The sequence below is a fragment of the Podarcis erhardii genome (assembly GCF_964252035.2).
Source record: "Podarcis erhardii genome assembly, chromosome: 8".
NCBI lineage: Eukaryota > Metazoa > Chordata > Lepidosauria > Squamata > Lacertidae > Podarcis > Podarcis erhardii.
This window is the reverse complement of record NC_138499.1, coordinates 70,977,496-71,000,001: the sequence shown is the minus strand read 5'-3', so window position 1 is coordinate 71,000,001 and position 22,506 is coordinate 70,977,496. Positions and strand designations below refer to the sequence as shown.

General features: G+C 42.1%; 2 long non-coding RNA genes across 4 annotated transcripts in view; one reads left to right on the top strand and one right to left on the bottom strand.

The window, feature by feature from the left end:
• LOC309348118 overlaps nt 1–22,506 on the top strand; it is a 361,967-nt gene that overhangs the window by 277,992 nt on the left and 61,469 nt on the right. The gene's annotated exons all lie outside the window — the stretch shown is intronic.
• LOC309348166 lies at nt 1,938–19,694 on the bottom strand. Of its 3 annotated transcripts, none has more exons than XR_014159256.1 (3): nt 19,657–19,694; nt 15,199–15,382; nt 1,938–2,279 (listed from the first exon to the last, which is right to left on the bottom strand). It is a non-coding gene; the product is annotated as an uncharacterized lncRNA (long non-coding RNA). The 3 variants fall into 3 exon arrangements; XR_014159257.1 differs by lacking the exon at nt 1,938–2,279 and adding an exon at nt 13,404–13,538; XR_014159258.1 differs by lacking the exon at nt 1,938–2,279 and adding an exon at nt 13,910–14,681.

Below are 22,506 nucleotides of genomic sequence, written 5' to 3'. Positions count from 1 at the left end.
AAAACCCTTGGTGGTGAATTCACACATGCATTTCATTCTGCTCCTATATAAACATATCAGCTCAAGCTTAGACAGCAGTTTCTTATCACTTCAAAGAACTGTTTTTTGTTTGTTTGTTTTGCTGAAATTGATTAAAATATTCAACCGAGAGATTTTATAAAATCATACAGGAATGGTCATGTGGGTCAGGAAATGAATTAACAGGCCAGATCTGAGGAAGGCTTATCGGCCATTCAATTTTGGATGGAATAGCTTTGCCTGCTATTTAAGGGGAACCCTCCACCACAGGCAAGTGAAATCAAGAATACAATTAAGAAATTGAAGAAATCATGCACAAATTATTTTTTGGAAACTCCATTTCCAGCAATCCTTGGCAAATGCTAAATTTCAAACAACAAACCATTGGCTTTTAATGGTAGGCTGGTAACTTTGATAGGAATGTGTTGCTTTAAAAAAAATGTAACAAAATTCCTTAATTTGTAACTTGAAAATAAAAATAAAGCCTTTTTTTTTTTAAAAAAAAAAAAACCCTTCAAGTATCTCGTAGCTGGCCAAAGTCAAAAGTATTCTGTGGCTTCTTACAATTGATCCCTTTTGGCTTCAGCTAGTCCTTGATGGAACTCTTGTTATTAAGTACGGTAGCTCATTAGATGGCTGCAATGGACAGAGGTGTGTGGGAGGTCCAGGGTGGAATCTAAAAAACGTTTTAAAAATGCTTTTTGAACTTGCCATAGCCCACCATCGCCATCTAGTGTCACATTTGTATAATGCACTTTGCAACACACTTGAAACGTTTTACTTGCAGCTGCATAGCTGAGTCCCAGGGATAGCTAGAAATCTGCTGCGCTCTCAGAGGCACCTTATAGATACTTGGGGATTTTCAGAACTTGCTACAAAGGACCGGTTGACCTGTGCAATGGGCATGGATTGTTTGGGGGTCCCACCTGCTGCACTTGCCTGGAGATGTGAGATCAGTGAGGGTAGGTTACTGCAGGAAAGAATAGGGTGTAGGTATAGCTACACCCTATTAAATGGGAGCAGTAGCGTGATTACTCCTCAGCCCAAGAGCCAGGTGAGCTCGTCATATCCTATTGGTGTAGTGATAAGAGTATTAGACTAGGATCTGGGAGACCAGGGTTCAAACTCCCACTTGGCCATGAAGCTCTCTAGGTGACCTTGGGCCAATTCACCCTTTTTCAACTTACCTACCTCACCAATTTGTTGTGAAGACGGGAGTGGGAGAGTCAAATATACCACCTTGAACTTGGGAGGAGAGATGAGGTATAAATGTAAAAATAAGCAAATGAATAAGCAGACTGAGTCTCTAAGTGGCTTGAGAGTTTTTAGTGAAGCCCTGCACAGTTCTTACTAAATAAAATTGTGGCCCTAGTTTACCCAAAACACTTATTTGTGATTTGTCTCTTTGTCTGATCTCCCCAGGCAAAAATTTATTTTCTTCATTTTGGGGTATTTCTCAGACTATGCAGTATATAAAACCTTTCAATGTCCTCTGGTTTAAAAGGGTGAGGGGAATATCAGTATTTCAAGAGACAGGTTTTTTTCAATAATATTATTTTACAGATGAGAAGATACCTGTATCGGGAAAGAATGAATGAACTCATTACTCAGAAAAAAAAGAAAACAAAGCTTCTCAGTGATATAACAAAGAACAGGGAGTTCACAGTCAGTGAGTAAGCAAATCCTTTTTAACATTTTATAAATATGTGTGTCGAGAAAAGGACACTCAGTTTACACATTGTTTTTGCTCTCTAAATATTTTATTGAGAGAAAACAAACAGGAAGCTGGCACATATACCTCCCAATAAGCAACAGAAAAGTCAGTTTGCTTACCTCTAATAAGAACACCACCATTAATTATACATTTAAAATTTGTGAGTGGAGCATAGGGCACCCAAGCTGGCAGATTGATTGATTGATTGATTGATTGATTGATTGGTCCATCACCAATAAGAGTGGTTTGCACCAATAAAAATCTCTTTTAAAAATACATTAAGATACAGATCAAATATAATAAAAACAATTCCATAGGACAGAATAGAAAAGGCAGCATAAAACTTTTCATCAATACGATTCTTTCCATTGTGAATTCTTGAATATGCCGAGCATCTTGGTTGCAGGGATTTGCCAAGTTCCCACTAAATTGTTTTAGAAATCTTTATAGAAAATATATTGCTTCCCTTGGGATTCCTCAGATGTTTTGCCCAAGCAGCGATCTCTATGTTTGTCTTGAAGGGTAGCTTTAGGTGAACCTCAGTAGCCTGAAAAACATGTACGGTCATCAAAATGCCTTCACCGTTCCTTGAATGTTTTGCCTGTGCAGGATAAATCCATAATTGCCCAAACTCTGTGACATTTGTAAGTCTTATGACAGTTTGTTTCTGCAGGAGAAAAGCTATCACAAATCAGTTATGGATGAAACTTTTTTGGATTATTCGAACCATCTATGGAAGGCATTAGTAACTGTCCCCTTAAGATGGTCAAGTGAACTAGGCATATAGTGAGAAATGATAGAGCAAAATTGAGAGACTGTACACACATACCCAGGAGTAATCCCCATTAAACACAGTGAATTGCTGAATGATTGGAAAGTTTTTTCTTGTCTCTTGGTAACTCAGAAAATGAATTATAAGTGTACCTGAACAACACCAACCCACGGTACAAGGTAGTATAAGGCAGAATTACTCCTTCCTTCTCCTGCCAACTCAACAGCATACTCAGGAGACCAATGTGTCATTGACTTATTTTAGAGTAAAGTGTGATTTGGCTTGTTTCCATCCAAAAACTCCCATGTGATCTCATCTCTAGCTGTTTATTCATGTGGAAAAGAAGAGAGATTGGTGCTCTCAGTTTCTTTCCATTGAAGCACGAGTTGGCTTTCTCTTTAGACACGTTGATACGGTCCTAACTAGGTCTCTAAAAACAACAACAACAACAGCGCGTGCAATTTTGACAGAGTGCAAATTTTCCCTGAGGCCTGAATCACTTGCATTCTGAAGGGATGGAGGATGGTCCATTGATTATACGCTTCAGGGTCAAACTGAACTTTGGCAAACTGTAGCCAAACGAACTCCCATCAAGTTGCCTCGTTCTGAAAGCTGATGTGCGATTTCAGCCCCAGTGATTTACTTGTGAGCAAATGGAGGGAGGCTGCTTCGGTGTGTGAAAAACAGGTCTATAATTTCAGTCATACTGCATCATTGATATCAGATGTGCCACTGGCATCATTTAATTTTTTAAAAATATTTCTTTTCAGGGGCTAGTACAATGAAATGGGCACAAGCTTATTGGAAACAGGCAGTGTCATGCTAATTCCCTAGTTCAGTTAAAGCTTAGAGATAGAGGGGAGTGGCTGTGATGTGGCACATATAAATTATGCTTTTATCTCAGTTAACCAGCATGAGGGTTGTTTTATTTTTATTTTTTTGTGTCTCTGATTCATATGATGTCTGTGTTTTCATTCTAACCCTTTTGCAGGCTTGGGGAGGAGCGAGATAAGTCTTCTGCCTACTTAGGTCTACAGCCAAATGCTAATGGGAATGTATCTTGCACCAGCACAACAGGAACAAACTGAGGAGTTTGTCACTCAGCTTTCATGTGAAGGTTACTGCTCACATTATGTCTGAAAAAACATGACGTGTTTGATGGGTTTGGAAACAGAGAAACGAAACTTGAAGGGGCTTGTGCATATGTTTAAGAAGAATGCCCATGTTCCTGGAAAAGCTTCACGCAGAGAAAGAAACCTTCATCATTTCAGTTTAATATTGCTCACCACAAGTGAATCCCTCATAGAAGAAATGGTATTCAGAATTATATGGAGATAAGTGGAATCTACAAGAAGATGTGTGTCTTCATCTCACCTTGCAGGAGTCCTCCTGCTCAGGGTTGCAACCAGCTATCCCCCCCTCCAGGACACTTATTTATTTATGAAAACATTTATTTGACACTGTGTTCCAGAGTATATGAAAGCTCAAATTTGTATGAATGCTCTCCAAGCTTCTATTTTCAACGCTAGACCAAACTCATTTTCATATGAAGGTAGGAAGGGTAGAAAGTAGAGGGAACAGAAAGCAAAAGTGGGGACTAACATCGTTTTTCCCCTTTACAAGAAGAAGAACAGTTTGGATTTGATATCCTGCTTTATCACTACCCTAAGGAGTCTCGAAGCGACTAACAATCTCCTTTCCCTTCCTCCCCCACAACAAACACTCTGTGAGGTGAGTGGGGCTGAGAGACTTCAGAGAAGTGTGACTAGCCCAAGGTCACCCAGCAGCTGCATGTGGAGGAGCGGAGACGCGAACCCGGTTCACCAGATTGCGAGTCCACTGCTCTTAACCACTACACTACACTGGCTTTACAAGTGGCTGTGTTACAGGGAAATTTCTTCTTCTTCTTCTTCTTCTTCTTCTTCTTCTTCTTCTTCTTCATTTCTTCTTCTTCTTCCCCCCCTCCAAGTGTCCCTATTTTCCAGTCCCAGATTTTCCAGTCCCAGATTTACAGAAGCTGTCCCACTTTCTGAATTGATCCTGGAATGTCCCACTTTTCCTTAGAGCATCCCTATTTTCATTAGTGAAATGTTGGTGGGTATGGAGTTATGTGACCTCTGAGCCAAGGAGATAAGGAATTCAACAACTTTTAGAAGACATCTGAAGGCAGCCCTATATAGGGAAGGGGTTTTTTTTTTAATGTTTAGGGTTTTATTATGTTTTTATCTATGTTGGAATTCACCCAGAGTAGCTGGAGCAACCCAGTTGGATGGGTGGGGTATACATAAAGAAAGAATATTATTATGATGATGGAACTCCCTATTTTCATTAGAAAAATGTTGAAGGGTATGTAATAATAATAATAATAATAATAATAATAATAATAATAATAATAATACAAAAATAAAAAGCAGACACATTCACATCTCTCCATTCTCCACCCATGCAAGCAAAATGCATCACCAGAGTTCAGAAAGACCTTTCAGCTAGACAAACATACTTTAAGAGGGTGCAGAGCAGAAACAGTGAGGGATGTGGTCTGGGAAAATCTTGCATGCAGGATCGAGAGGCTTGGGGAGATGCCTTCAGCCATTGGACCTGAGTCCCCACCCGCACTCCGTTGTTGCTGTTCAGAGTGGAAGTCAGATGAGAGGTTCCTGCCCCAAGAAGTTACCCTTCTAAAATAAAATGCAGTTCACAAACAAATGTAACTGACATTCATCAATGCAGCCTACAGATCAGCTCAGACAGTTCACCTGCCTTTTAAAATCAATTTATTCCCATTGGCTGGATTCTGTTTGGGGAGTCTTGCAGGGCATAACATTGTGACTGTGGCTGAGACCTAACAGCATTGGGCTGGCTTAATGGAATTTCTTCACTGAATTTCCTTCTGTAGCATGCTTTTTTCCAATGAGCACACTGCCAAATCTGATCTGAATAATTTGTAAGCCTGTGGCATAGCTACTAATTCCCACTCATTGCTTTCAAGCGATATAGTACACACTGTTTCACCTTTCAGATAGAGGTGTATTTAGATGAGTTTTCTAACCACACACTTATCTTAAATCCCAGCTCCCTCTCTCTCTCTAATAAGCTCTAAAAGATGTTTAATGTGCCTAATATGTATCTTCCCACTCTTAAGGGCTTGGTGCCATATTCTGAAAAAGTTGGGCCTGTTCCCAGAGTAATATGCACAGTTCTGAGAATATTTAGACTGTGAAGCAGTTGCTTTGGCAGGTATTTTGAGGAGCTACACCTGGGATCCATAATATCTGATGCCAGGACCTGAAATAACTATGGTTTCCACACCCCATGGCTTCCTTTATTCATTTTTTGGTTGTGGAAGTAATTAAGGCTGTGTTCCCTAGTGCATGTTCTTGGAAGCAACATCCATTGAGCATCAGTTTGGTCTAGAGCTGTCAGATCACTGGGTTTGGCTTGAAGAGTCAGGACTTTAGCTTCCTCTTCATTTTCCCCTTACAAGTAAGGACTGAAAACTCAGGGCAAGGGGACAGAATCAAATCTATAGGCTGTTTTCTGACTTGAGAGTGTTTGCTATCATCACTACCTATTGATGGGGTGAAAAATCTATTTTGTTTGTATTTTTGCAAGAAACTCCCTAATTCGCAATTTTTCAACAGATGTGCAAACTGAAACACAAATAGCCTTTGAAATTTGTAAAAAATGCATACAATAGTATGGGCAGGGAGTGATCTGAAATTGTAGGGGCATTAAAACTGTCACTGTGTCATGGTCAGATCACCTCCTGGTGAGTTTTAGATATCCAGTGGCATTTTTCTCTGTGATTGGAGGGAGGGGTATATTAAAATGGTCTGCCACAGAGACTAATTGATCTAATTGGTTTTCAGAGGGCCCTGGGGATTTATTTTTTTCTGTTGACACAGCTGGCTCCTCTGTCACATATCTGGTTAATCTGTGGAATAGGCTGATGACCTGGGTGGCTGACACAATTTCCCCTGAGTGTCCTTTACCAAGTTCAGAAAGCTCTGTGGTTTACCCCAGAGCAAAGAGCAGTAAAGAGATAAAGGAGACAGTTTGAGCACAGGTACACAACAAACTACCAACAAAGGTAATCAAACATTGGTAAATGCTCATGTCGAAGAAGAAGAAGAAGAAGAAGAAGAAGAAGAAGAGGAGGAGGAGGAGGAGTTTGGATTTGATATCCTGCTTTATCACTACCCGAAGGAGTCTCAAAGCGGCTAACAATCTCCTTTCCCTTCCTCCCCCACAGCAAACACTCCATGAGGTGAGTGGGGCTGAGAGACTTCAGAGAAGTGTGACTAGCCCAAGGTCACCCAGCAGCTGCATGTGGAGAAGCGGAGACGCAAACCCAGTTCACCAGATTACGAGTCTACCGCTCTTAACCACACCACCACTGCTGGCTCACTCCGTGGTTGTGAAGGTGGTGAAGAAATTTGATTGGTGGCTAAATTGTTCTCCTTTCTCCTGATGATCCCCATTTCTCGCCTGGGGTAGAGCAAGTGTTTTACTTCCCTCAATAGTCTTACCCAATGCAGTCTGCTTGTTTTGCCCCAATGCACCTACTGACAGTCATTGAGCCTGCTTGTATTTGCATAGTCTTGCATAGGTCCACTGTGCATTCTTGCAACTCAGATGTATGTTTTGAGGTTGTTTTCTCAGATGAGCCCTGAGAGGTTTTCTGTGTGCAAGCATTCACACCTTGCATTTGTTCCTGCTAAACAGATGCCATTGGAGTGCCTGGCGGAGGCCAGGCAGGGATAGCATCCTTTGCCTAAATGGATACAAGACGATCTTCAGAACTTGTACAGAAGGTTAAATAGCAGAACCAAGCCTGTACTTTTGGACAACAGTGCTAAATCATCAGACACTGTTCTGACAAATAAAAAGCTATTAGTCTACCCCAAACTGTAATGAGATCATGATTAATAAATGCCTCTCAAAGGTCTATATCAAAGTCAAGGCTTTCCGGTGATAAATGTAAACATCCAGACCCCACTTTGCCAAAAGCTCTGTGTTGCAGCTACATGGCTGCCCTGATTGATCTGTTCATTACTCTAATAAATAATTTATCGCCTCCAAGAGGACAATTCATTATGCAGATAGTATGAACAAGTAACTTTAAGCAACCGAAAAATAAAATGTTTTCTTTTAAAAAATAATAATAATGACACATGCTACCAGTGCTCTGTAATAGTATCTGCTGCAAGTACACAAAGCTAGCCTTACCTTACTATAAAACGACGTTTCAAGAAATATATTTTTTTCAGAAGTAATAAGTCATATGTGCAACTGGGATCAAGAAGTCCTCATTTCAAGAGGTTGTTTACACTGTTGCTTCTATCATTGAATATCAGTTGTATTAGCTGGGGTTTGCCAAAAGTTGTAGCTGTATCTAGGTATGAATAAATCTGTCAATTTTGGTTTCTCTCCATTTTCTAGTTTTAAATTCAGTTCCCCACATTTCCCCCACAATTTATTTTCTTTTAAGAAATCCTCATGAAAATTCACCAGCATTTTAGTGTGAATTTCTCCTGACTGTAGAGTTTTGTCTGCAATAATGCCTAATATATGCATTTCTCCAATGCAATTTCCCTAAATGTATATGCTATCTTTACTATTTTTTAAATGCACATTTGATCCTAGTACACTCGTACCTTGGAAGGCAAATGGAATCCATTCTGGAAGTCCATTCAACTTCCAAAACCAAAGTGCTGCTTCTGATTGGTTGCAGGAAACTCCTGCAGCCAAACAGAAGCTGTGGAAGCCCAGTTGGACATTCAGCTTCCAAAAGAATGTTCGAAAACTTGAACACTCACTTCTGGGGTTTCAATTGTCCGGGAAGGACTCTCCTCCCTGGAAGAGAGGGGAGTGGTTGTGGGCGGGAGCCCAAGCTAACGCCCCCTGCCTCCCCCACTCACCTGGCTGGCGCCCACGCCCATCGGCAGGCACCCAACCAGGTGCCTCTGAGGGGGCGTTTACAGCAGCCTATATGCTGCGGCGCCAGCCCCTCCTCGGCCTCACTCTCCGTCATCCCGTCGCGAGTCACCCACCCTCCACTCCCTTTGAGCTCAGGGTCTTAGTTTTCCTTGGCCTTGCTATGGACCTTAGGTTGGTCGCCCTGGTTGTCCAGGGGGCCTGGTAGGAATTTTTCCATTTGGCATTAGGCTTTTTGGTTTTTTCGCCTACCTCGTAGCAATCATCACAACTTTTGTGGTATTGGTGGGTAGGTTAGGCATTGGAATAATGTGTTGTGGTGTGTCGAAGGGCTAGGTGTGGCCATCGCCTATGCCTTCAATTTTTGGGTATTCCGTTAAAGGAATCTGGCGGTCGTGTATTCTGTCCGATGCCTGCTTGGCGGGAGGCCATGGCACGACCCTCGGTGACATCAGGGGAGAGCCTATAGTTGGATTAGCATCAACAGGCTCCACCTACTGGTGAATAAACCCCCCCTTGTTTTAGACATCCAATGCCTAAGCCAATACCTTTTCACTGCTGTAATCAATAAAGTTGTGACCTTTTCTTGCCTATTAACCTTATATCACGTGTCCTTGTGTATTCATTCCACTTTGCGGGGGTCGGGTCCTCGAACCACAACTAATTTGTTCAGGAGCCAAGGCAATCGAGATCGAAGGTATGACTGTATGTTCATTTTTGTACACATTACTCTGCTGGAGAACTGCATTGCAAGATTTGGAGAAGTGTGAATTTAGATGGATAGCTGTTTTGTTCATGCATTGTTTTTGAATGTGCAAATTATGCAAATTCATCTCTAAATGTGAACTGAATCAAATTTCTTCCCCTTCCATAGGTACATCAAAGAGGTCCTAAAAATTCTGGTGGCTCAATGGAACCTGTGGACAGGGCCTTCTGGCCCAGAGTAGCCTAGCCCATAGGGTGTGTGTGTGTGTGTGTGTGTGTGTGTTGGCATAAAACTCACCACTTAAGGGACCAGTCTAAAGACAATGTGCAGACATTTTCATAACTCTTTGTATGAACTTTCTTGCAGCAACAGTAGCAACTTCGAGCAAACAAAATAGCTGAAAAGGCTATGCCCATATTCACCAAGCTGGACCTTTCAAAATACAAAATGCACTTAGCCATTGCTTTTCTTCTAATGCGATGTTCTCCTGTGGTTTTGTCCGTTTATTAAACTAAACTGATGGCTGTGACCAAGGGATGAACAGAATAAATTGGAAGCTTATGTGGAGGTTTCTACTAAATTGTTTGTAGCCCAAGCAATATGCAGCCTAAGGAACAGGATATAGCTGACAGGCAAAGAGGAAGCCGTATTGATTTTTATTCCCAATTAGGTTAGGTAGATCCTGTTTATCTATTCACTTAAGTGGATATGAATGGGAACTCTCAAGAGTATTCTTAACATGTTTTCAGGGATATATTTTTAAAAGTGCTTCTGAATCACAGCGCTAACAGGGTTTCGGATGCCACCAGATGGTCATTTAAAACACCCTGACGGTGCATTTGAAGTCACCTTGCTTTTCCCAACCATTTGTAAGCAGAAGAATAATTCAACAGAAAGGACGCAAGCAGAGCTCTTGATTTTAGCCATGATTGACACACAGGATTTGCTAATGTTCTGAATGTTTGGGCCCAGGGCCTAGAACATAGGAAACAGAGAATATACTAAATCTCCCTCAGGAATTCTATACAATTATTCCCTCAAAAACCCTCACATGTTTTGTCTGAGGACCAACTCCAAATTTCCATTTTTATGTTGATTTAAGCCAAAACTGGTTAATGGTGTGTGTGTGTGTGTGTGAGAGAGAGAGAGAGAGAGAGAGAGAGAGAGAGAGAAGAGAGAGAGAGAGATCCAAACATATACTCTATCCATTAGCTGAAGTTCCTTGAAGCAGTTAAAGAAATCAATTTTTAAAATTGTGGGCAGGTGCAGGGACATCCAATGAAAAATTATCACAGACTTCACAGCAAGCCGGTGAAAATTCATTTCTTGAAATAAAAATAACACAGTGGCTGGCCAAGTGTTTTCTGTTTAATGAAAAAGTATGGCAAAAAGTATGTGACCCAAAAGATGTGTGTGTGTGCATAAGACATACCGACAAGGTTGTGCTTACACTATTGCTAACAAAAAGAACTCTCCAACAAAGCAAAATGTGACCTTGTTGCTGAAGTCGTCTTGTTGCCCCGTGAGAGACAGTCAGTGTCTGGAGAATAAATGTGATTAGGTCATTTGTGAGTTCTTGTGAGTAGTGAGGCAGACAGCTGTAAGTGGTGGTGGTTTATGGAGGTGGGGTTGGGAGAGAAAAAATGGAAGGGGAGGAAGGCAATTAGCCTTGTTCAGGATACTGGAGCTACAACAATGTTAGGGAGGCGTCATATGGTCTACATAGCATGACCTTGACTGGGACCAAGATGGAAAAAGAAAGTCGTACCTCCCACACTGAAACCAGATATGAGTACTTTGCAGTTCGCAGGATAATATTTTGTCAGAATGGACAAGTAACCTTCACTTAGCAAAACTGATAAATCTGAAATGTAAGAAAGCATTTTAGGAAGGCAAGCTATATGAAAAGTTGACTGTGTGGGAAAGTTCTGATCGGCTTCCTAGCTACCTGTGTGTTGTACTTGGAATGCCATGTTTGTTTAGTTTAAAATTCTAATGCATGTTGCTGCAGAGCTTTGTTTCATGTGTTCATGTGCATGTGGGAGAGGTGAGGGATGGTGTTTTATTCCTGGTTTTCCGATTGGCAGAAGGCACAGCATAATCTTCCCAGAGTTGTCTTCATATAGCTAGCACTTCAAAAGGCTCCAGGCCCCAGGTTTATTGTGTTCTTTCTTATGGAATTACATGTATTTCCAGCAGCAGAAAGGATTGCTAAGAACCAGTCTGCACAAATAGGGTTATATTCCAAATAAATGCAGATGCAACGATGAGCATTTGCACTGAGTTCCAGTTCCCCAGAAATTAGTGATTTGTGGATTTTCCCCCCTCGTCTAAGCCCATATTTGATGCCTCTGCTCCTTTCACAAGGAAACAAGTTGTTCCCTCATGCATTTGGTCTGCCAAACAAGCTTGGAGGATGCACCCACAATCATTTCCAACATTTTACTTGGATTGCTTTAATTAATCAACAAACTTTCACCTGAACAGCTAGTAATGACAACATAGGGCTATTGTGTTCCCAAACATCCCTTCCTAAGTGTTATGCATCTTGACAGTAGCTAGGTCACATAGACATGCTAATGCGGGAAGACTAAGGCCAAAATTTGTGAGACAGTTCAGCTATTCTATCACCAACACCATCACACATACATAAAGTTAGCTACACTACGGCAATTTTTTTAAAAAAATATATATATATATAAGCTTCGCATATACATTGATGGGGTTTGAGCTGGCAGTAACTTACCAGGAAAGGGGGGTTGTGGTGGAGAAATCAATTAAAATGTCAACCCAATGTGCAGCTGCTGTGAAAAAGGTGAACTCCGTGTTGGAGATCATTAGGAAAGGAATTGAAAATAAAACTGCTGTGCCAATATCATAATGCCTTTATACAAATCTATAGTCTGACTTCACTTGGAGTGCTGTGCACAGTTCTGGTCAGCACACCTCACAAAGGGTGCTGCAGAGCTGGAAAAGTTACAAAAAAGGACAACCAACATTACTAAGGGGCTGGAGCAACTTACTGTTTAGGGCTTTTAAGTTCAGATGAAAGGTGAGCAGGGAAATTATAGGAAAAGTAGATAGGGTGAAGTTGCTCTCCCACATAGTTAGTGCTGTGCCAAAAACCCATCCAGTTTTTCAAAAGTTTCTTTACCCTGTGAAAGATGCTTCCATTTTGATGCTTCATTCTCAATGCAAATCAGAATGTATATAGAATTTTTGTCAGGTACAGAATTTTGAGTTTACTTTACTGAGGTGCCTGTGTGGTGTGTGTGTGTGTTTCGCAGTAAACATATTTCCAGCACTCTGCGGCCTCCCTTTCTGGTCTAAAAAGGCTCTATGGAAGGTGTTACCTCATGAAATATTCCCCTGGGCTTTGATTGAAGCATGGGCAACCATCTCTCACTGATGAGATGATTTGTGGAATGAAAGAAAGAGCACTCAAGGCACCTCACAGAGAATGGTTTCGAAATGGAGAAAAAGGTTTGGCACAACAGTACTCATAAAATTAGAAACCAGGATCATCTAGCAAAGCTGAATGATGGAAGAGGGGGGTCAGAGAAAAGGAAGCCCTTCTTCTCACACATCACTAAACTGTGGGATTTGCTCCTACCGACTGTAGTGATGGCCAACATCTTTGATGACTTTAAAGGGGAATTAAGCAAATTCACTGAAGATCTATTCCTCAAGGAATGGCTTGACCAGTGACAGTAGGGCATTGGTGTGTTTGGGAAGCAATTCACAAATGCTTCTGATGGCTCTCTTTTAGAATCTTTAATTCATATGTAACCTTTCTCCAGTACTAGCAGTGTGGTAGGCACTGTGCAGAGGATAAAAATGGGGGTGGATACAGTCTACCTTACCTGGACATCCCTGATTCTGTACTGAAGATCTCATGATACAAATGACCACCATCATGTGGAAGATCTCCATGCTTCCCTCTCCACTTTGCCAACGGCTTTGGCAAGACCTTCTGTATTTTACAGACATAGGTTTGAGAATTCTAGACCTGGTCTGAAGTCCTGGTCAATGAGGGCAAGAATGCATTGTTTGTGTTGTGACATTGTTTTCCAGTTAAGAAGGAAAATGCTTCTAAGCTACTCTGCTTGAAGCAGTGGCAAAGGATTGTTGGGGGAGAGAAACCCCCCATCACCTAAAAAATAATGCTAAACTTCAAACCGTTTTAGCATTTACAAAGCTTCTCAACACAAGTTGCAACCCCCACTGTCACTAGACACAAGCAAGGGAGGAGATGTTTGGTCTGGCATTAGTTAATGTTCCACAGAAATGCCATTTTTAAGAGACATCCCATAGCCAGAAATCGACAAGTGACATTAAGGCAAGTGGGAACTGGGAACCAGCACAGAGATGGAAGAAGAGAGACACAATAGCTGTATCCAGTGAAAGAGAGATTATTTCAGCAGAGGCTTTTTTTTAATGGACTGAAGTGGAAATGAAGTTCGCAGTAAGGAAGCTGCAATAGTTTACAGTGACAAACATTGTGTGAATGCAGGTTTAAGTCAGTGCTTCCCCCCCCCCAAAAAAAAATAAACAACAACGTTAAGGGGTACTCTCATTTTGATTCAAGGAAATCAGCATTTTATAGTTCAAATCAGGGAAAATAAATACAGTAAATGGACAAAAGTACAAAGTTTCACAAAATGTTCAATTCACAAAATGTTCAGGGATATGTATACCCTTGATGCCCCCCAGAAAAAAAAGCACTGGTTTAAGCAATGCAAAAATAAGTAAATCCTGAATGTATAAAATTGGGCTGTGTTGTAATGTGGCACCCTCTCGTCGAGGATAGCTACAACTTCAAGGAAAAGGAAATAACACGAAATGTTGTTTCAAACATTAGCGGGTGTAATCTGGTCTTTGAAGTGAGAAATACAAGGCTGCATTCTACATGTTTAAGATGTAGCTCTTTAATGTAGCTATCAGGGTTCCCCCGCACTGCCTATTTTGACAAGGCTCTTGGCTTATTCTGTGCACCAAATGTTGAGGTGAGGGGCACATTGTTTTTGAAATGAGTATGCTATGCAGCTGAAATGAGATAACGGAATCATTGCAATTGTAGGAGTTTGCACGAAGGCCTCTGGATTGCATATGTGAAATCGCCTCTCGAAATTGCTTAGTTCAAATTGTAACATTTTTGACTCTCTGGATAGTTGTTTGAAATCAAAGGGTTGCGGAGAACAAATATAGCTCTTTCACATACAGTCCAATCTCACGATGCAGTCTGCTCACTGAAAAGTCATCCCTCCACGAATAGTCTCTCAAAACAATATATTTGATTTAATGTATGTCATTTTTGCAAATGTTGGTTTTATTTGATACCTTATAATCAAGCACCTTAGAACTACCTTAGAACTGCAAACCTGCCAGGAAAGCAGCCAACATTAATCTTGGTATGTGGAATCCCTTGCAGACGACTGTAGGGCCTGGAGACAGACAGGTTTGTATCCGCAGCAGTGACCAGAGGAGGAATAACCACTGGGAGGAGCGCAGAAAGAACAAATGCAATGGTATACCTTGGTACCTCGGATGACATACGCTTCAGGTTACATACGCTTCAGGTTACAGACTCCGCTAACACAGAAATAGTGCTTCAGGTTAAGAACTTTGCTGCAGGATGAGAACAGAAATCGTGCTTCGGCGGCGCAGCAGCAGCAGGAGGCCCCATTAGTTAAAGTGGTGCTTCAGGTTAATAAAAGTTTCAGGTTAAGTATGGACCTCCGGAACAAATTAAGTAAGAGAGCCAATGTGGTGTAGTGGTTAAGAGTGGTAATCTCGTAATCTGGGGAACCGGGTTCACGTCCCCGCTCCTCCACATGCAGCTGCTCGGTGACCTTGGGCTAGTCACACTTCTCTGAAGTCTCTCAAACTCACTCACCTCACAGAGTGTTTGTTGTGGGGGAGGAAGGGAAAGGAGAATGTTAGCCACTTTGAGACTCCTTTGGGTAGTGATTAAGCAGGATATCAAATCCAAACTCCTCTTCCTCCTCCTCCTTTTCTTCTTCATCTACTTAATCTGAGGTACCACTGTACCTGCATCAGCACAACCGGACACCTTCATTTGCCCCAGCTGCAACAAAACTTGTCTCTCCCATATAGGTCTCCATAACTACAGTAGGTGCTGCAACTCTCCTGTGGTTGGGATTTCACTCCTAAAAGTGCAATCGTCCATTGTTACCCAAGACAGATGGATGCCAGCAAATAACTACAGTTCACACTGCATTTAAAAAGAGAAAGAGAAAGAGAAAGAGAAAGAGAATAAGGTTAAAAACAAAAACACAAGTACAGGGAGGACATTGGGCAACAGTCCACTGCGCTTGGAATATTATTTTCACAAATCTGCAGCACTTAAAGATCTGCTGCAAAGAGCTGTGGAGATTTTAAAAGACATGTGTAGTGAGTAGAAGGAGACTGGGGGGGGGGGTCATTTCACTCCATTTTGGTCTTGTTGGCACTTGGCCATAGGAGTTTTCCTTCCTCTTCTGTCTGGTTCATCCCATTGCACTCATTTAAGTCATATTTTATGCAAACATATTTTATTTTGCATAAAATATGAACTTTCAAAATAAAAGCACACACATTTCAACGCTTTTCAGTGTATTTACTAAAAAAATATACACTTCCAATGCACTTTTATATATTTATTTTTGGCACACCTTTCTTGCACCGACAATGTATTGTAAAATCCGGAGAACAGCACAATCTGCTTGGGAGTCGCTGCCCCATCCAAAATCAAGTTTGGAACATCACATTGGTCCAAAACACTACAAAGCACAGAACAAATATATCCTTCCTCTATCTCTATTCCTCAACTGTGATGTGACCAGGCTTGCGATTCTTTTCTCCTCCTTAAAAATCCCAAAACTGTAAAATGTGGGTGCACAAATGAAATCTGTTTTTGCATCCCTCGGAATTATGGTCAGGTTTTCCAACATAATATTCTCTCAGCAGCCTTTTTCACATGGAAGAGATGATGGAGGGATTCCCCCAACTCTCCTTCTGGTTTCGTTAAGGGTCCTTCTTTCCAAATGACAAGACACCCTTTCTCCAAATGAAATGAGAAGAAGGGAGGAGTGGTGTTACAGCAGGGAGAAGCTTCACTCATTAGCCATGCACTTGAGGGAGAAAGCTTTCTGGTTTTTCAGAAGGGGCTACTGAGACAAGCCACAAAGTTGCCAGAAACAAGGTTTGGTTTCCTTGCGCACGACCATTTCAGTGTTGTGACTTGGTGTGCCACAGCCATCATGATTTAAATCATTTTCAGTCCACTGACCAATTGTGCAGATGCTCTACTGCACCTCAGACATCTGATATATTATTCAGTTTCAAGTCATCCTCTGGAAAACCAGTGCAGATTGAGCCAAAAGGCGATATGCTGAAATGTAGTAGCCTCATTCACACAAGAAGGTACTGTGTCAAGTAGGGTTGTCATGTGTCCTCTTTTTCCAGGGCATGTCCTCTTTTTCAGGGCTAAAATTTTTCTCTGGGTGGATATTTTAAATTTGCCAAAATGTCTCTGGCTATACTTTCTGGATGGGACATAGATATAACTGGCGGTTGAAGACTTGCTTTCCTCTTCTCTTCTCCTGCCCCCCTCAGCAATATATCACAGCTTCTATAGCCTACATATAGTAGGGGTATTTAAAATGATAGTTGCCATAGTCCTTTGTGGCGTTCTTACAAAGCCCCTGGTCATTTCATGGACTATTGACCTGTACACCACTGCTTTATTCTTCCACTGCCACCAACCAGGTTTCTTCTGGTGAAATACTGAGTCTCAATCATGTTGTAAAGTCAAAAACAAAGATTAGAGTTTATTGAAGAACAAAAAGTTTTAAATATGTTCAGAACGGTTTCTTAAATTCGTGTCCTTAACTAGATGTGGCACTATCTCACACTGTCACACCCTTCTCTCTCAGTTCTATCCCTGTCTCTCACTCTAGCTGTCACAACGGCTATGTTCGTCTTACTGGCTCTGTCTGACTCTGACTCCTCTATTTCCCAATGGTAAAACCCCTGGGCTGAGCCTCAAAACCAGGTAGGCTCCGCCTCTGAGCTTTCTCATTGGTCAATCTACATCAACCATTTCCATCCCTCTGTACAAACAAAATCACAAGGAATGGGCAAACGCCACATCCTCTTTTTTGCCCTTCAAAATATGGCAACCCTAGAAAGGAGAATAAAGGGGATATGGAGTGGTCTTCACCACATGTCAGAGGTGGGCAACACTTCTCAGCCACCTTCACTTCTGAGCTACCTTTGGGACCAGAGAAAAAAGTGGGTGTTCCAATAAATGTATGTTTTACCTTTGTACAGGTTTTTACACACACACACACACACACACACACACACACACACTCCTCTATCCAGTATTATCCGCATTCAAGGACACATTCCAGCCAGTCAAACTCAAAAATGTTCTTGGAGATTCAGTGAGAAGACTGGGGAGAGGAAGTGTGGCTGGAGAGAGGTGTGGGGCGAGTCCCAAGGACCAGATAGATAGGTTTGAGGGAATGCTGTTGGCTTCTGATCCTGAAGTTCCATATGCCTGACATAACTGATCACTACAAAAGGGTTGTGGTGTGTACGCCCTGTTAAATAGTGGAAAAGATGGATGAAGGACACAGCTCTGTTGGATTCACAGCTCTTTATTGCAGCAGTTAGAACTGCTCCTGGAATCAGACTGACTGCAACCTAGCTGGCTGCTTTATATAATACTAAGTGACTTGAAACAGTAACAACTCACAACTAGCTAACCAATCATAGAATCATAGAATCATAGAGTTGGAAGAGACCACAAGGGCCATCGAGTCCAACCCCCTGCCAAGCAGGAAACACCATCAGAGCACTCCTGACATATGGTTGTCAAGCCTCTGCTTAAAGACCTCCAAAGAAGGAGACTCCACCACACTCCTTGGCAGCAAATTCCACTGTCGAACAGCTCTTACTGTCAGCTCTTACAATCAGGAGCGACAGTTTTCAACCCTTCATTTACACACTGGTGGCCCTGAGTGAGGACTGCCACTAATCTTAATACATAACACGCCCCACCTAGCCTGGTGTGTGAGGCCCTGAATAAGAGAGCTAAGAGGAGTCAGTTGGGAGGGAGGAGCCTTTCTCATTTCACACACCCAGTTTCAATTTGTGTGGAATGTGTGAATGGTAAAAGCAAATGGGGTATGAGTTTTCCTTTAATGTTGCTTCCATTTCTAAAGATTCTACTCAGTGCGGTTTTTCTAGAAAAAGAGGTGGCGGAACTCACCATAAATAATACCTCCCTCATTCACCTAGAATGGCAATGGAGCCCATCTGAGAGATGCCAGAACTGAGTTCCAGTGAGTTCCTGCTGGGGGGGGGGGGAAAGCCCTGCAAAATGGCTGCTCAGTCTTCACCATATATGCCCTTTTGGGCACAATGTTAATTCTCAAGGTTTGGAATTTAAGATGGAGAGAAGAAATGCCCTTTGCAAAGGTGAAAACAGCAGCCGTGGCCTACAGAGGCTATATGTCAAGCCCATGTTATTGCTCCACGGAGAGTGCCACTGCAGTGACATGGTAATGTATGATTTCAAGGGTAATGGGTATAAAGCATTTTACAAAGGTTAAAAAGTTGCCGTTGCCCATGATTGCTTAAATTATTTCAGAATAGAACCTGTTTCGGATACCTGGAGGCAATATGTTACATCAATGCTTCTCACCATGTGGGTCTCTCTGGGGCTATTTAGTCTGATTGAAAGCATGTGTCTGCTTTTCGATAACCGCAATCAGCAATATCACTTGTCTGGAGTATTGTAAATGACCAGTCTTATAAATGGTGTATAAATACCACCAGCACCATGTCTAGATCATACTGCCCCTACTCTATAGTGCATGCATACAACATACATGTATTTCTCATTGTGCCTTCAAGATGTTGTCTCCAGGTGAGCACTCTTTTGAAAGATGCATGATAGTGGTTTTCATACTTTGTCCCATGTCAGGGATGGGTCAAAGGAGGAATGGTGGAGACTGCCTCGCCAGCGTGACCCTCCCAGGGAGGAGGAAGAGGAAGACAGTTTAGATTTAGAACAGGGGGTTGAGGGAGGAAGCAGCTCAGAGGCAGATGAGGGGGAAAGTTGAGAAATCATGGGAGAGCCAGAACAACCCTTGGCTGACATGTTGTCCTTAGAAAGCATTCCAGACCTCCATCTCCATGAACCCAGAGAGCCTTAAAAGTAGGAGAGCAAAGAGCTCAAAGACAGAGGGCATGTATTCCTGATTCCTTATCTTCTACTTCTTGGTTATTTATTTCAAATACAGAGAAAAAGCTGCTACAGAGTGGAGAAAGGAAATGTATGAATCGGTCCCAAAGTCACACATAAAGTCAATGGGTACAGGGTTGTGAATGTATATCTACTGGCTTCAGTTTGATGGGTTACAAACTAGCAAACCAATCTAAAATGTTTCCCCAATAGTAAAAGTTAATACATCCCCAAATAAAATTATTCATCACCTACTATGCAGATCCATCTTGACAGGGCTGAGATGCAGTCTGTTTGATAACTGCTTTTGACTTTACCAAGACTTAAAGCATATTCTCTTTGTGACATCACACATGACATCAGAATGGCCTGTTTGCATTCAACCTAGACCATCTCCATGCCGACAGCAATGGCTAATAAACTTCTGCAACCAAGTAACTATCAACCTGACTACCCAGTTATTTCTATCTGGACTATTGAATGTTCATTTTTTTTGCTCTTATAATGAAAGCCTGAAGAAGAGCTGTGTATAATCTGAAAACCTGCTTCCACTGTTAAAGAAAACTAATTGTCAGGGACTGGGCAGAGGAGGAACAGTGGAGACCCTCTCCCCATCCTGATCCTTCCAGGGAGGAGGAAGAGGAAGATAGTATAGATTTACAACAAGGGTTTGAGGGAGGTCACAGCCCAGAGGCAGATGAGGGGGAAAGTTGGGAAATTATGGGAGAGCCAGAGCAACACCTGGCTGACATGTTGTCATTAGAAAGCATCCCAGACCACCATCTCCCAGAACCCAGCAAGCCTTAAAAGTAGGAGAGCAAAGAGCTCAAAGACAGAGGGCATGTAGCAGCACCCGTAGAGGAGACGAAGAGAATGATGAATGAGGAAGTGGGAGAGACGGGGTGTGTGTGGAGATTCACTTGGGACAATGCCATTATCCAAGAGACTGGGTTCTGTAGCCTCTCTTTATAAATATTGATTTTAAAAGGACCGTAAGAAACCTTCCCTTGTCTTTATACTTTCCTGGACAACCAGCTGGGAGTTGCTGGCAGCATCCTAACATCCCAGAGAGCCTGGGAAATTAAAGGATTCTTTGGAAGCATGACTCATGATTGCTCAATGAGAATATCATTAAAGGAGGGCAAGTTTCCCTAGTCTCAGTGGTTGCACCAGGGCAGGACTTTTGGGCTGAGGTCTAGAATTAGCAGAGGTGGCTGGGCTGAGGGTGGAAAAAACTTAGTAATATAGGCTTCCCACATTTTGAAATAAGCTATTTACATAAGCATATAAACAGAGGAATCCTTGGAGGACCATTATGTCCACAGTCTAACATGATCTAAATGCCCCACTGCCTGAAAATACTCATTGTGGATGCAACCATTTCAAGCAGAAACAACACTGTGGGGAATCAATGTTGAGGCCTAGTCAATGACCAACTTGAATAAAATATTGGGAGGGAGCAGGTAAGTCCCGCCCTGCATAACTGATCACATGACGTGGTACATGCACACCATTTGAATGGCAATGCCAATCAAATTGGGAAGGAGCCGACTCCCTCAAATATTATATTGGGGCTACCTTTGAAGGTGACCAGGAAACTACAACTAATCCAGAATGTGGCAGCTAGACTGGTGACTGGAAATGGCTGCCAAAACCATATAACATCAGTCCTGAAAGACCTACATTGGCTCCCAGTACGTTTCTGAGCACAATTCAAAGTGTTGGTGCTGACCTTTAAAGTCCTAAACGGCCTCAGACCTGAAGGAGCGTCTCCACCCCTATTGTTCTGCCTGGACACTGAGGTCCAGCACCAAGGGCCTTCTGGCAGTTCCCTCCCTACAAGAAGCAAAGTTACAGGGAACTAGGCAGAGGGCCTTCTTGGTAGTGGCACCCAGCCTGTGGAACACCCTCCCATCAGATATCAAAGAAATAAACAACTATTTGATATTTAGAAGATATCTGAATGCAGCCCTGTTTAGGGAAGTTCTTAATGACTGATGTTTTAATGTATTTTTAATCACTTGTTGGAAGCTGCCCAGAGTAGCTGGGGAAACCTAGCCAGATGGGCAGGGTAAAAATTATTATTATTATTATTATTATTAACAAAGTTGACTCCTATGCCAATGAATCTCATGTGTTGGGTATGCAAATTAGAACATGTCACAGAATCCTATGCAATGTACTGGTAAAGGTAAAGGTAAAGGTAAAGGTAAAGGTAAAGGTAAAGGTAAAGGTAAAGGTAAAGGTAAAGGTAAAGGTAAAGGACCCCTGACCTTTAGGTCGGGTCATGGCCGACTCTGGGGTTGGGGTGCTCACCTCACTTTATTGGCCAAGGGAGCCGGCGTACAGCTTCCGGATCATGTGGCCAGCATGACTAAGCCACTTCTGGCGAACCAGAGCAGCGCACGTAAACGCCATTTACCTTCCCGCTGGAGCGGTACCTATTTATCTACTTGCACTTTGAGGTGCTTTCAAACTGCTAGGTTGGCAGGAGCAGGGACCGAGCAATGGGAGCTCACCCGATTGCGGGGATTTGAACCGCCGACCTTCTGATTGGCAAGTCCTAGGCTCTGTGCTTTAACCCACAGCGCCACCTGCGTCCCTTAATGCAGTGGTATTTCATAGCAAATAATGTAGGTGTTATTCAGCAGGTACGCACGTTCTCTGGTCACCATAAATAGACATCAATAGGCCTTGAGGAAAGTGTGTACCTCAATAGGCAATATACTAGATAATATACAAGATTGGGAATATTAACTGGGAACTGGGCACTATTCCCTCTTTGTGGACAGATTTTGTACACATTCTGCCTCAGGAGAATGAGCACAATGGCCAGTTGTTGTTGTTGTTGTGATTTCCCATTCAACACACCCTATCCCTCCCTTGCGCACAGAAATTCATAGACATTAAGCCTGTTAATACTACACAGCAAGCAAAGGTTATGAAGAGCTGTAAAGTAAACACAATATTTAATGCTATAATTATGAAGTGAAGAAATAGCTGCAGATTCCTTTTTCCTCAAATGTGGCTCTAACCATATGCTGTTCTAACCATATGCTGTCGATTTTTATATTATATATATATATATATATATATATATA